This window comes from Balaenoptera physalus, assembly GCF_965194825.1.
Source record: "Balaenoptera physalus genome assembly, chromosome: 13".
NCBI lineage: Eukaryota > Metazoa > Chordata > Mammalia > Artiodactyla > Balaenopteridae > Balaenoptera > Balaenoptera physalus.
In genome coordinates this window covers 47,756,561-47,772,993 of record NC_138892.1, presented here as the reverse complement: position 1 = coordinate 47,772,993, position 16,433 = coordinate 47,756,561, and the positions used below count along the sequence as shown (strand labels likewise).

Sequence of the window (16,433 nt, the reverse complement as noted above, 5' to 3'; positions counted from 1 at the left end):
AATACTGATTCAAAGGTACAAACCAAGGAGGTGAAATGTAATTTTGTCCTTACAAAATTAAAACAGAAAGCAATTTTAAAATGGAAAAGAGTTGTAATTGTCTAGTTACTTTTTTTAAAAGTTATGTCTCAAAAACATAAAAATTATAAGATTTTATTTAACTCTGCAGAATAACAGATACTACATGTAAATTTAGGGTTGACTTTAAACAAATTTATAATAAAGTTAGCAATAAATGGAAAACACAGAATGAAGCAAAAATAAAACAATCTAAATTATTCTATTTTCATTGAAAGAACTCATAAAAGTCCATTTTTCTAGCTACTCATACTGACAAATCATTTCGCTTGTTAGTCCTGCACTCAATTTACAGCATGAAGTAAGTAATCTATCATGTTTTCCAATTTATTTTAAATTTTTTGTATTTCTAATATAACTTTGAGAACACCATTACCCTCGAACAAGAGAGAAAGGATATAGTAGTGTTGCCACTATTAAAAACAGTATGGAAGTTCTTCAAAAAATTAAAAACAGAACTACCATACCATCCAGCAATTCCACTTCTGGGTATTTACCCTAAGAAAACAAAAACACTAATTTGAAAAGATATTTGCATTCTTATGTTCATTGCAGCATTATTTACAATAGCCAAGATACAGATACAATCTTAGTGTCCATAGATAGATAAATGGATAAAGAATGTGGAGTGCATATATATATGTGCACATATACATATATATATTTGGCATGTATATATACATGTAATATATACATGTATATGTATATAAATGTATATGTATACATGTATGGAATACTACATGTAAAATGTAATATTCCATTTTCCACACAATGGAATATTACTTAGCCACAAAAAAGAATGAAGTCTTGCCATTAGTGACAGCATGGATGGATCTAGAAGGTATTAACCTAAGTGAAATAAGTCAGACAGAGAAAGACAAATACTATATCATCTCAGTTATATGTGGAATCTAAAAAACAAAACAAATGAACAAAAAAATGAAAATAGACTGACATATACAGAGAACAAACAGGTAGTTGCCGGGGGGGGGGGTGCGGGGGGGGCAGGGGGAGCTTGGGCAAAATAGGTGAAGGGGATTAAGAGGTATAAATTTCCAGTCATAAAATAAATAAGTCACAGGGATATACTATATAGTATAAGGAATATGGTCAATAGTACTATAATAACTTTGTATGAAAACGATTACCAGACTTATTGATCATTTTGTAATGTATTTAAATGTTGAATCACTATTTGTATACCTAAAACAAATATTGTATATCAACTATACTTCAATTAACAAAATAAAAATGATATAGTATATTTGCTGTGTGACCTACACATGCCAGTTCATAAAAATATATACTTTTCTTTTTTTCTTTTTTTGGCCGTGCCACACGGCATGTGGGCTCTTAGTTCCCTGAACAGGGATCGAACCCTCGCCCCCTGCATTGGAAGCACGGAGTCTTAACCACTGGACTGCCAAGGAAGTCCAAAAATATATACATTTTTAATCATGCTATTTTTCAGTGCTTTTTAAAATGGTAGTGACTCATTATTTGATGACCAAAAACCCCATGTATCTATCTGTAATGTGGCTATCTTTTAAGTAAGTAAAAGATAACATTCACACCTTTAAGTAGTTAAATATAGCTATTCTATTTCTATAAGCTAAAAAAATAAGTCTTGAAGACAGTAACTTCCTTGAAGGCAAAAGCATATGTATGTGTGTCACTTGTGTATGTTATGTATGTATGTGTGTGTCAATGAGAGCTGTTCCCTCAGATAGGCACTTAGCTAACTCCCTCATCTATTCAGATGTTTGCTCTGGTCTTAACTCATTGAGACCCACTCTGACTAGCCTATTTATTAATGAAACCTATCCTCCCAGTATTTATAATCTCCCTGTCTCTGGTTTACTTTTTCTTCTATATCATAAATCACCTTCTATCACAGTATATAATTTATTTGTTATGTTTATTATTTATTGTCTGTCTCTTCCTGCTAGAATGTAATCTCCACATAGTCAGGGATCTTTATGTGTTTTATTCACTGGCATATGCTAAGAGCCTAGAATGAAGCCTGAAACATAGTAATCATACAATAAAGATCTGCTGAATTAAAGTGAAATGAAATGAATGAGACCAGAAGCAACAACAACAAAAACAAAAACCGGTTTCTATGAAAATATAACTGTACATGGCAACATGCCACTTTTTGTATTTTTTGTTTGTTTTGGCCCTGCCGAGTGGCATGTGGGATCTTAGGAAACCGTGGAGTCTTAACCACTGGACTGCCAGGGAAGTCCCTATGCTACTTTTTGTAAAGACAAGTTAACTGTGTTTCTTGGATGGGGTTGTTGATAATAATAATAAAAAATCTGTCTCTAAGGGATATTAAATTCATAGCCTGACATCTAAATCACATGTCTATCACATAAACTTGATGCAACTTCATTTCCTGCAGATATCTTGCTCTAATGTTATCCTCCTTAGAGAAGTCGTCAACTGACCACCTTATCTAAAAGAGCATCCCATCCCCTTGTCATTCTCTAGCCCTTATCTTGCTTCATTTCCTTCATAATTCTTATCATTGCATAATATTATGTTGAATATTTATTTGTTTATTGTCTATCTCCTCCAGGAAAACAGGGACCTTATCTGCCTTCTTACTGCTCTATATTTCCCTGCTGTTTGGATCACTGCCTAGCACATAGTAAATACTTGTCAGCATTGAAGGCACTTGGAATTTGCATGCATTCATATTGTTCTTCATATGAGAATGATCCAATTGTTTATCTCCAGATCTAATGCTGCCCAGCAATCACTTGTATTATTCCCTCACTAATAAACAAACAGCAATTGTTCTTCATGCTTTATACCACATCAAGTAAGATGGTTAAAAGGTTTGAGTAGATATATGCTAGATATTATTCCACCAAATACCAATGAAATTTAATATTGACCTGGAAGATTAAAGCTTAAATCATATTAGATAAAAGTTTTAGATTTACTCTCTGCTCTTTTCTGGGTGAAACTATAATTTTATTGAATTAGAAGTAAAGACATCTAAAATTCTGTGAAATTTGTTTGATCTAAATACTCAAGCAAGACAAATGTGAAAGTAGAGGTAGTTCATACTCCTTTGCTCTTAAATTCTGCTTTTATGTTTAAAATCTGGACTGGGTGACAATATCAGGATTGAATGACAGCGCTGCTTGTCACTGTGATGGGTGGCAAATGTAAAAAGGAGGACTTGTAAAAATACTATTCTGTAAAGGGTGTTGCTTACTTTGTCTGGGCCCCAAAATCTTCACAACTGTCAGTTACAGATATACCTCTAAAATAATTGCAAGGATGTTTTAAATTTCAGAACTGTATAAAGTTCACAAAAGAAATTGATGAATTATGAAACCACACTTTTAAATGAACTAGAGAGGGAGTTCCCTGGTAGTCTAGTGGTTAGGATTCAGTGCTTTCACTGCCGTGGCCCTGGTCAATCCCTGGTCAGGGAACTGAGATCCCATAAGCCATGCGGCCCGGCCAAAATTAAAAAAAAGAAAAAATAATCAATGAACTAGATAATTTAAGCATATATGTTTTAAAGTATTTCTGTCTTCTTTACTAAAATGTTTCAAACTGTTGAGAGACAAGAAACATCCTTATGTTTTTTCAATAACTATCCCCAATAACATCAGGTAGAACTTCCTAATTTTCAGAACGGTGGCTCCTTTAATGATTTCTTACATATACTCTATGATTTACAGTCACTTTATTAGAACAGTAACAATCTAAGATTAAAGAATCAGTCTTTAAAAAAAGAAAAACAAATCAGTCAACTTGGAAGCTTCAATCTCTAGCTCAGTTCAAAACTCTTTTCCCCTGCTCCTCCCACCTACCCATCCCCAGTACAGGTAACGCTCTAGCACTTGGAGGTGGGGCAAAATCTGGCTCTCAGACAACTTTTCCTCCCACTTTCAGGTTCAGTGCCCATGGCTTGTGGCAGAGGGAAGGGAGAGAAAAAATGGTCAACGCCTCCTCACTCGAAAGAGAAAAGGGCAAATGTTTCCTTATTTGACTGGGTGAGGATGCAATCTTCATTGACTGATACCTTTATGTGACAGTGTCCAAAAGCTGGATCTTCAGTGAGGCTTCTTTGAGGGAGCCTGCAGAAGTTTACCACTATCTACTTTCCTGATGGTGGTTATCTGGCTCCAGCTTACTGAACCTCTTTCATTTCTCTCCCTGCAACACTTCCCTCTTTTTGTTGTCAACCCTCATAGGACAAAATGGCTCAAGCCCACTTACCTTCCCTGGTATTCACACCACCCACGGGAACTCCATTATTCTTGCCACATTAAATGATGGGCATGACGGCTATTTCCCTGCGGTCCTGGCCTCTCTCAGTCTATCATCGTTCAAATTCTCTTTCCCCTGCTCAGCTTCAGGAGATAAGCAAGTTCCGTGGCCAAGCAAACATCCAAGAGAAATGTCTCCCTTCTTCGTAAATCCCATCTTTAGAAATGAGTCTCTTTGAGCACTCTACACCCCAATTGCATATTTGAAATAGCTTGTCTATGAAGACTGCTTTCTCTAACATGCCTCCTCTCCATGTCTCATTTTTTTGACTAAGGGGACAGGACTGATGGTGGTGGTGGTGATAGGGCTGGTTGTGACACTACTCATTTAATACTATGAGATTAAAGTTATTTTAATTTACAGTGTGGAGAATTCATGCATTTCACTTTCATTTTGGGGGCATAATCACAATTATAGGGCAATGGGAAAACTCCCATTCAATATGCTATAAATGTGCCTATAAAAATATTCAGCTATAACCATAGTATTGTTGTGATGTTAAATGTTGCCAGTCCTTGCTTAAGGTACTAGTAAATCTTACTCTTAGCTGGATAAAAGAAATATCTCTTATTTGATCCTGTTTGAAACATCTATGACAGCCCATTCAAATCCCATGCCAATTCCTTATAACAAAGTTGATAGTAGAGAATCCTCAATCTCTGTTTACAGGAATTCAAAATTCAGCCTTTCAGGTACAGTATTTTCTTAAATGTAGTTAGATGGTTCATGGTTTTGTGAGGTATTAACTGAAGTCTTCAATAAAAAAAAAACTAAGGCACTTAGGAACACATATATTTGCATATTAAAAATCCCAACAAACATTGCAATAATGAAACTTCTTTTTCTTGGTTTAACTCCTACGCTTACTTTACAATGGAATCCTTTTTTTCACAGAATATTTACCAATACCTTACAGGACTAGTCTGAGAAACCTCGTTTGGATCCTCCCTCCCTCCCTTCTTTCTCCTTTTTGTAATTTTTGTTCCTATAAGGAATGACATAGATACATGCAAGTTCTTCAGCTTAAAGTATAATAATATGTGTGGTGTTGGTTCATTCAAAATAGAGGCCTTCTCTTCCCTCTGCTACTATAGTTAAGAGGTTTTTGTTTTGTTTTTTTAAAAATAAGATTCCTTGGCTTTTAGCAGGAAAAACTAGCTTTTGGGATAAGGCTACCAGGAAAGGTCTTCCTTACTATTAGAAGTGGTATGTTTTATGATTTCTTTTTGTGCTACACTATTAAACATCTCCTCAGGGGTAGCTGCTGAGTTTGTAAGTGATCAATTGGCTGTTTTTCTGGGTTTTGCCATTTAACTGTTCTGTGCCCACTTACGTAGGTTATGCTTACGAAGAGTTATTTCCTAATTGTAGGCTGCTTCATTAAAAGGATAAGAGAAGGTTTTGAGGATAATATATTCCTTCAGGACCACCTTTATCAGTCAAAGGTATAGCAGATGTAGCAACTTTTAAAATCTAGAAGCCAACAGGAACTAACTTTACTCAAAATAACTAACTTTATCAAAATACAAGTGTTTTATGAAATACTGTCGTTACCTCTATTTTAGGTAGTGTTTTTAAAACACCTTAATTGATTATGACTAAAGGTTCTAACTACTTCATTTAGAATTGGACACCACAGTAAAAATGTAAAGTTATTTGAGAATTATTATAAATATTTAGTAATTATCTTCTTGTAAACAGTATCTTTTAAAAGCGATGGTTCTTTTAAAATTCTGTAACTGTGGAAGGTATATCCAATATCACAAGAACTGAAAAAGATTAGCTAACGATTTACTTTTAAAAACCCACTATTAAAAAATATTCTTACAAGAACAAAATAAAACATAACTAGTTGATGCCTATGAAATGTAATCATTTAAGAATGTTTCACTTTCTTACTTTACCTGGTTTTTATTTCTTAACAGAAAATATCTGTCAGTCAGCTAGCACATTTATGTTTGTAGTTTTTTGTAAGTGGTCTTTAAAACAAAATTTTTAACTGAAGTATAATTTACAAGGTTGTGCCAATCTCTGCTGTACAGCAAAGTGACTCAGTTATACACAGAGACATTTTTTAAAAGTCTTTTCCATTATGGTTTATCCCAGGAGATTGGATATAGTTCCCTGTGCAATACAGTAGGACCTTGTTGTTTATCCATTCTAAATGTAATAGTTTGCATCCACCAACCCCAAACTCCCAGTCTGCCCCCTCCCCGACCCCCCAGGCAACCACAAGTCTGATCTCTGTGTCTGTGAGGCTATTTCTGTTTTGTAGATAGGGTCATTTGTACCTTATTATTATTTATTTTTTATTTGGCAGCACCGCTCGGCATGTGGGATCTTAGTTCCCTGACCAGGGAACGAACCCGTGCCACCGGCAGTGGGAGCACAGATTTTTAACCACTGGACCACCAGGGACGTCCCTGTGCCATATTTTAGATTCCACATATAAGTGATATCTTATGGTATTTGTCTTTCTCTTTCTGACTTTTAGTATTAGAATCTCTAGTTGCATCCATGTTGCTGCAAATGTAAGTGGCCATTTTTACAGTCTATCATTTTCTTGCATTTTCCCTTTCAGATGTTCCCTTAATAATTATGTTTCTCTCTTTATTTAAAATTCTTAGATTATATATGGTATTTCACATAAAAATATTATCATTATCATAATAGCAACTACTATTTTTTGAGTATTTGGGTCATTCTATATATCATGCTAAGCATTTACATAGATCATCTCATAAAAATTTTAACTCTGGAAGGCATGATAATATTTCTGCATACAATTTTCAGGTAACAAAACTGAGGCTTGGGGAGGTTAAGCATCTTGCTTAAGGGCACTCAGCTTGCCTGTGTTTTAGTTGGATATAACTCCAGGTCTGAGCTATTCTGAAATCCTAAGCTCTTAACCTTTGCTTCTCAAATCCCTGGTGATTCACTAACATTTTCTTGAATAGCTCTGATTTCTCATCAAAAATCTTTAGTTTTGAAATTTCATTTCAAAAATAATTTAAAAATTAAAAACTATACTTTGAATCACAGGGAAGACCACTATGTAAAATACTTTTGCCTGATTTGAATGCCATGTTCTTGTTTGTTTTTATAAATTGGAGCCAAGCTATAAAACTTAAATTGACTTGAGCTACAGTAAAGAAGAGAAACAAACAAATGAAGGATGCATACTCGCCAGGTAAAGGTCAAAAGTTGTGATTGCTTGCTTCTGGAACAAAGGCTTTAAAAAAATTATAATAGGGCTTCCCTGGTGGCGCAGTGGTTGAGAGTCTGCCTGCCAATGCAGGAGACACAGGTTCGAGCCCTGGTCTGGGAAGATCCCACATGCCACGGAGCAACTAGGCCCGTGAGCCACAATTACTGAGCCTGCGCGTCTGGAGGCTGTGCTCCCCAACAAGAGAGGCCGCCATGGTGAGAGGCCCGCGCACCGCGATGAAGAGTGGCCCCCGCTTGCCGCAACTGGAGAAAGCCCTCGCACAGAAACGAAGACCCAACACAGCCATAAATAAATAAATAAATAAATAAATAAATAAAATAGAGAAAACTGGCGGGAAAATTGAGTTACCATATAGCAATATAGGTATCCTGAAATAAAATAAATCTGTGCTGTATTGATTTCCAGTGATGATTTAGGCTCAGCAAAACAATATTCTTTGTTACATTAAAATTAATGTAATTAATTGAACATAGTTTAGTTTAATTTCGATTTTTTCCAGATTAATAGTTAAAAAGAGCTATCAGCATAGGCTTAAACCAAGTTTTCTTCTGTATAATAAAAATAATTTGTCACATTGGGTATACACAATTCTTACAAGGTGTTCCTATATATTCAAGATTGAGAAATAGTACTGTATAATCCGTATGGCTGATGCAAAATAGAAAATGTTAGCTGAGCCAGAATTTTAATAATCTACCTAGCTTCTCCACATTTATTCATTTGAATGACTCAGCCAAACTATCTCAGCATTACTTTCTTCCTCACAATAATGGCACTGAACTCACAATGAGTTTTAGTGGTTCTTAGACTTACTTTTTACTAGGGACCCCTTAGAGAATCTTATGAAATCTATGAACCCTCACTCCATGAAAACGTATATATAAAAACATTATACACAATATTAAACAAATTACATAGACTAACAAAAAAAGGAGAACAGGCTCTGAAGTTAGAAACAATCTGTGTAATCTAAGGCCTCTCTTAAAGCCTCTTAAAGCTTCCATTTCTCCATCTGTAAAGTGCAAATACTACCTATCTCATGTTATGCAGATAGGGTGAAATTATGTAACTATGGTGCTTGCAATTTAGTAGATACCAAATTAAGTCGTAGTTGTTAATTATTATCAAGCCAATATTGACCTCCTATTTTACCTCTAACTGCTGTTGTTGAGGTTTTCTTGTGCTGATTGGTTTGTGGCAGCCACTCTATGGTTTCCAAGGATCTCATATCCTTCTCACTGGTTGCCTCATTAATTTGGCTTTTACTTTCAGGCTACCTATTTTTTAGGTGATAGTGACCCATGAAAGCACTAGAGAGTAATAACATCTTTAATGTTCGGTTGAGAATACTGAGTGGCTTTAATATTGCTGTTATCAATTCCAAAGGTGATGAGAAATAAAATGAGAGCAATTCTATACAAGAACTGGATACTTGAAGGGCAAGATATGGCTCACAAGTTTAAACTGGGGATCTGCCACATACATGTGGCATACAAGAATATGGGGGAAGTTATATTATTATACTTAACATCGTGTAGCTTTCTTGAGAACTAAATAATAAGACACAATGTGGGGCACAAAATTGAGAATCAGTCACATTTGAATAACGAATGAGAAATGGATACCAAGTCAGAATAGAACATCACATTAAGATGAGGAAGCATTTATTCTACTATTCTCAAAACTGGTTATATTAAAACATACTTTTATGTTCATATCTGAAAAACAACTCAAAGGATATAGAAAATTTACAAAGAGTTCAGGAAAAATGCCATGAAAATAATGCAAAGCTTTGGAAACTCATTATAGGAGAAATCCTTATATGACAAACTCTAAGGAACTGTCCAGATTTTCTTATTTTACTTTCATTGTCATTGTGGTATTTTTAAGCATCAAATATTGCATGAAATGTATAGGTGATGGGTTGAAGATAAGAATATTTTGGTCATGTGTCTGATACAGTGTCACTGTTGTCATCATTATGAGATTAAAACAAAATGAAGTTTAATAAAGATTCTCAAGCATTATAAAATGCTTTTCTAAAAGTAAACAGTAACCTCAATCTGTGTGGAAGATCATAAAAAGTGATCTTAAGAAGAATATGTACCATGGAACATGTCCCCCTCCCCAAAATGATAGCATTCTTAGAGATGCTGGTCATTTACCATCATAATGACTCTCATTTTAGAATGGTGAATGCTTCATGTAAACAGTATGCTGTTTTTTAAAAAACTGTTTTAGATCTTATGCTCTTATGATTCTATGCAATTTCTAAAAATATACATAGAAACTGAGCCTATGATCCGATAACACTTTTTATTAGTTCTATTGAATTTGTCAGACTGGGAAGGCAAGCTAAAGGCTTTATTCCCTTCATATTTTGAAAGATTTCAGAGTTGAACACTAGTATATTTAACGTGTTGCTGACTTTTCTTAAACCTTGGCAACTTTAAGGCCAAGTTGGTATATGTACTACTGGTATATATACTACTATATGTACTCTTGGTATATGTACTACTGAAATATTTGTCACTCTTACTGCACAGACTTATTTGTGATAACTGTTTCGTTTGTTTAAATGAAACTGGTATCATGTGTCCTCACAGATTATTACCAATGCAGTCTTTGTGGACTAAATTAACTATTCACGTTTAACCAGATAATCAACAGAGGGTTCCTTTTTGAAACAAATGCTTACTCCTGATTTCAAAGCTGCTGTTTCTAGCGTGCATTGAACAAATGTGTATAATTTTTTGTGCCAAATTTTTGACTGTTGTCAAACGCTGTAATGTGAAATGGATGGTTAGAAACTATGTTAAAATTTATATTTAACCCTTTCAGGGCTGAACTGTATCTCAAGGGCCAACTGCGTTTTGTTGATTCTTTTGGGGAAATATCCTGCAAAAGAATCAATTTTTATTTTATGATATTCATTTGAACAGGTAAAAACTTATATCTCATTAGTTTTGAGATGATTCACGGATAATTTAATTATCTTGGTAAGAGCAGTGATGTTAGGTGATAAAACTGGATATGATAAAAACAAGTACTATAAAGGATTCTATAATATTTAACTTTTTTTTTTTTTTAAGTGCTCACTAAACATTGGGAATGGATTAGCAATGACTTAGCGAAAGTCATCCATATCAACTCTTTCCGCCTGACATTTAAACTACTCCCAAATCCTGCAACTTTATTCTATTGATACATAAATTCCACTAGCCCCCTCTGCTTATCTTAGGCCGCTTCTAGTCTTTGGCTTATGCTCATTTCTGCTTCTGAGTTAGCCTGAATTGTCCCCCGGCTCCCAAATTTATGAGGTACTTATCCCCAGTAGCTCACAATATGACTCTATTTGGAGATAGGACATCTAAAAAGGTAATTAAGGTTAAATGAGGTCATACAGGTATGCCCTAATCCAATATGACTGGTGTTTTTATAAAAAAGGGAAATTTGGAGACAGACTCACTTACAGGGAAAACACCACATGAACATGAAACAGACATCTGTAAGTCAAGGACAGAGGCCCTTGGAAGAAACCAAACCTTTCTTGGACTTCTGGCCTCCAGAACTGTGAGGAAATAAATTTGTTTGTTTAAGCCATCCAGTTGGTGGTACTCTGTTATGGTAGCCCTGGCAAACTAATACAAGCTGCCTTTCCTCATGTTATTCCCCTCACTGAAAACGTCTCTTCCTTTCATCCACATCTAACCAAACTATGTCACTGAACATGGAACTTAAACAGCTACGTGGTGAAGTTATCCCTGACACACCAGTCTGATCTCACTTCCCTTTTCTGATCTAGAAGAGAATTTATAGTCCGTACCACACATTTTAGCAATTCCTAGCACATAAAAGTAGATGTAAGGATTTCATGAGTTAATACAGGAAAAATGCTTAAAACAGTGCCTGGTACGTGGTGGTTCTAAGTGTTTGCTTTATCTGTTGCTGCTATTACTATTTCCTAATTATATTTTTCTCTAATCAAATCATGTTGCTCACAACTCTTTTTAGTGCAATGCTGGGCATATCAGTGCTAAAAACACTTGTTGATGTATAAAACACTTAGGTCTAACCTTATTTATCACATAGATTTCTCTGGAGCATCTGCTTATCTTCTTTCCTATTCTGTGTAAAGGAAGATAAAATGATAAAAATACAGGGTCTCAACCCTCAAGTTACTGACAATTGGTCAAAGAATTTTTCACTTCCTTCTGGCAAAATATTTCTGAGGACTTAACATCTGTCAATACTGTGCTAAAAATGGGGGAAAAAAGATAAAGGAGACATAGCTCTTGCCTGTAAGAAGCTCACTGTCTAGTTGGGCAAAACCCAATTCCACAGGAAGTGAAGAAAAAAGTGGGTTCAGAAAAATTTCACACGAGTCCCGAAGGAAGATGTTTTGGTTCTATTACCGAATAACAAATTAACCCAAACCACAGCAGCTTCAAACAAATTTTATCAGATTCAGGAGGGGCTTAGCTAGGTGGTTCTGGTTCAGGGTCTCTTATGAAGTTGCAGTCAAGCTGTTGGCTGGGGCTGGAGGCATCTCAAGGAGGCCCAAGGATTTGCCTCTAAGTTCACTCACACAGTTGTTGGCAGGCTTTGGTTCCTTGTCAGCTGTTAGATTTCACTTCCTTGGCACATAGGCTTCTCTACAGGCTGCCTGAGTGTCCTATGACATGGCAGCTGGCTTCCCTTGGAGTGATTCAAGAGAATATGCAAGAGGAAGAAGTCTCAATGCCTCTTATGACCTAGTCTCAGAGTCACGGTCACTTCTTATTCTATTTACTAGAAGAAAGTCACAAAGTTCATCGTGCACTCAGAAGGAGGTGAATTAAGTAGTTCCACTTCTTGAAGAATAAAATATCAAAGATTTTGTGGACATTTTTTTTTTGGCTGCGCCGCATGGCTTGAGGGATCTTAGTACACCTACCAGGGATCGAACCCACGCCCTCGGCAGTGAGGGTGTGGAGTCCTAACTACTGGACCAATAGGGGATTCCCTTGCGGACATATTTTTAAAACCAGCATAGGAGACTATGCTGGTTTAAGACATTTTGGGGGAAGGAGGAGGTCACTCAAAGCAGAGGGAAGAAAACTGCAAGGTTTGAAGTATGAAGCAGCATCGAGTATTAGGCTAGAACCCCAAGTAGTACCTAAGGCTACAAATGTAGGAAGGTGCTATAACATGAAGGGCTTTCTACCTCACGGAAAGGAGTTTGCACTTTTATCCTGTAGTGGATGAGGCATCATTATAAAGATTTTATGTGGCGGGTGGAGTGGGCGGGGGTCTCCTAAGATGTGTACTGTAAAATCTGGTGGTAGTCTTGAAGACTGGAGAGACATAAAACTTAATGAAGAAAGACCAGTTTTTAAAAAAAATCTCTTTCAAAGTTCAGATGAGAGATTATGAGGGAATGATTACGAGAATGGTTGAAGGAATGGAGATGTACGGGAGGATCCTAGAAGTATTTAGAACGTAAAACAAGATATGGTAATTAGTTGTGGGGCATGGGAATAAGAAAGGATAAAAGATATCAGGCTTGGCAACTGAGTATATGATACTATTTCCCCAAATTATCCACTTTTTTCTTTAAAGATAAAGGTAGAATTTTGATCAGTATAAAAATTTATTCTATGAAAATTTTAAAAAAACTATGAAATAGATATAATGAAACAAAAATAACTGCAACAGTTACTTCTGCAGTTTTGAATAACTTGCACATATCCTGTTAGACCTTTGTGACACAAACTTTTTCACAAAATTGGAATTATATTTTAAACCTTTCCCTTTGTACTTAATATATCATGTCAATAAAACTTCTTCCACATCATTTTTAATGGCTGAATATTGTTCTGTTGTATGGATGTAGCGTGATTTATTTAACCAGTATCCTAATAAACAATGCAATAACGAACACTCTTGTAATGAAATTGTTACACATATCCTTATTTCCTATGATACATATCTAGAAGAGGAATTGCAGGGTCAAATGTATATGCTCAAGGCTTTTGATACATATTGCCAAACTGCATACTAGAAATGTGCCAATTTTATACTCTGAGCAGTATAAGAAGCCCTGTTTCCTTGAACCCTCGCCAGTATTATCAAGACATAAATCACCTGTTAAAATAATACCTGAGGGCTTCACTGGTGGCGCAGTGGTTGAGAATCTGCCTGCCAATGCAGGGGACACAGGTTCGAGCCCCGGTCTGGGAAGATCCCACATGCCGCGGAGCAACCGGGCCCGTGAGCCACAATTACTGAGCCTGAGCGTCTGGAGCCTGTGCTCCGCAACAAGAGAGGCCGCGATAATGAGAGGCCCGCGCACTGCGATGAAGAGTGGCCCCCACTTGCCGCAACTAGAGAAAGCCCTCGCACAGAAACGAAGACCCAACACAGCCATAAATAAATAAATTAATTAAAAAAAAAATACCTGAAGACCAAATTAATGTTTAACATGTTAGGTCACTCATAAGTTGGACCTACTATTAAACTTTTATAACATTACCATTCAAAGTTTAAGAGTCTTACGTATATTTTAGGTATATTTTAGGTGAAGAATCTGAGGTCCAGTAAGTTACATAATCACTCCCTCTACGTAGTGGGAGTTTCTGCCCTAGGTATTATTTTGCAGTGCTTTTTGATTTGCCAGTTTGCTTCATCAATTAAGCTTTTTTTCTGTAATAACCTTCTTATTATATATACCAGAAAAAGGTATACATCTTCATCATCAAGGGCTGGAAGTTAGGCATATACCATTAGTTTAGCACTATTTCTCCTAGCTGATTTCCTACCTTGGATTTTATACATTATGTATTGAAGGAAAACTTTAGACATTTATTTTTAAAAAGTCTACCTAATCTTGGATAAGGATCTATTTCATTCATTCAATGGTTAATTTATTCACTGTCTCATTCATTCGACAGTACTTATCTAATGTGTACTATGTGTGGGGATAAAGCAGTGAACAAAAGAGATGTAGTCTCTGCTCCCATGGAACTTTCATTTTTAGTAGGGAAACAATCAACAATAAAGAAGATAATGATACAATTACAAATGCTATTCAGAAAACAGAGGGTCATGTAAGAGAGAGTAAATGGGAAAAGGAGCTACTTTAGATATGGTTGCCAGGGAAGGCTAGTCAGAAATGATATCTGAATTAAGAACTGAAGGATGAGAATGAGTTAGCCATACAGACAGAGAGAAACCACATCCCAGGCAGAAAAAAAATTGGAGTGCAAAGGTCCTGAGATGGAGTATCAGTTAAGTTCAATTGAGAATAAGATGGCCAAAAATAGTGGCTTTAGCAAGACAGAAGTTTACATTTGCCTCACACCAAAATCTGTATGTAGGAGTGCGGGGCTGATATGGTACTCTAGAAAGGTCAAGGACCCATGTTTTCACCAGGTTGAGGTTCTGCCACCCCTAGGATGGGGGAGCTTGCATATGACCCAAATTGGCAGTTACAGTCCTAGGCCATCACATCTATATTCCAGGGTGCAGGATATAAGAAGAAAAGAAGCAAAGGACTGAAGGTGTGCACCAGCTATCTTTTAAGGATGGTTCTGGAAGGGAGCCACATATCTGCTTATAACCCATTGGCCAGAACTACTACATGGCTACAGGGAGGCTAGAAAATACAGTCTTTATTCTGGACAGCCATATGACCATGTCTATTACTATGAAAAAAATGGAGAAATTTTAGGGGACAACTAACAGTCGTTGTTTGCTACAGACTGGAAAAAGCTTGGTACATGACAGAAACAGAAAGGAGGCAATGAGAAGGGTGAGAGTACGATGAGGTTGGAGAGGAAGGCAGAAGTCAGATTATGCAGTTTTAAAGGCCATGGTAAGGAAACTGGATTTTATTCTATTTCAAGGAAACCACTGCAGGCTTTTAAACAAGTAACATAACCTCATCAAGTTTTTTAAATGATCACCCTGGCTGGTATGGACAGAATGGTTTAAAAGGGGTGCAGGGAAAAGTGGAAGCAGAGATGGTATGGATATTGCTATGCAAGTGATGATGGTGGCTTGGACAGGGTGGTAGCATCAGAGGTGATGAGAAGTGGTTGAATGCAGAATAAACACAAGGAAGAGCTGATGCCACTGGCTGATGAATTGGACTGAGAATGTGACAAATCACAGAAGATTCCTACTTTTTTGCCTGAGCAAGTGAGTGAACTGTTGGCAGTACTGTTTACGGAAATCAGGAAGACTACAGGAAGACAATTTGGATTCAAATGTTCTGTTTCAGCATATGCTAATTTTGAGATGCCTCTTTTTTATTCCTTGGCATGGTAAGATTTTCAGGATTGTCTATACCTTTTAAAAAATGGGAGGCCTCCCTTTTCTAAAACTAGTTATATACAAAGTCATTCTTCCCTTAATAAGGAATTTTTTTCTCAATCTAAATCGGTAATTTTTCTATAAGATGCATCTTACATTTCAAAAACACACAAAATACATACTCAGTATGGCCTATTTTTCAAGTAAGACAATCTATCAAAGTGAATAGTTTAAAGAAAAAATTCACAACGTACCAAATGGGCAAATTTTATCAATATTAGCAATAAAGACGAACTTTTAGATGCAATAGGACAATATTAAAAATACTTAGAGTGCTTATTAGAAAGCCATAAATATAAGAAATGTTGGTTTATTTAATACCTAGAAGCTACCTCTAAGGTAGGTATTAAACAAATTTCGCAAACTTATGAAAGATTGGGCACCACTAATAGAACAATTTTAAACTTGTTCTCAACAAGGCTTAAAGTAAATTTATCCTAAACAAATAGCGTTCTCAATAAAACAATAGTAT

General features: G+C 36.0%; 1 protein-coding gene across 17 annotated transcripts in view; it reads right to left on the bottom strand.

The window, feature by feature from the left end:
• The window catches only part of LOC309642016 (uncharacterized protein), a 302,740-nt gene that overhangs the window by 284,095 nt on the left and 2,212 nt on the right, over positions 1-16,433 (bottom strand). The window lies entirely within an intron of this gene.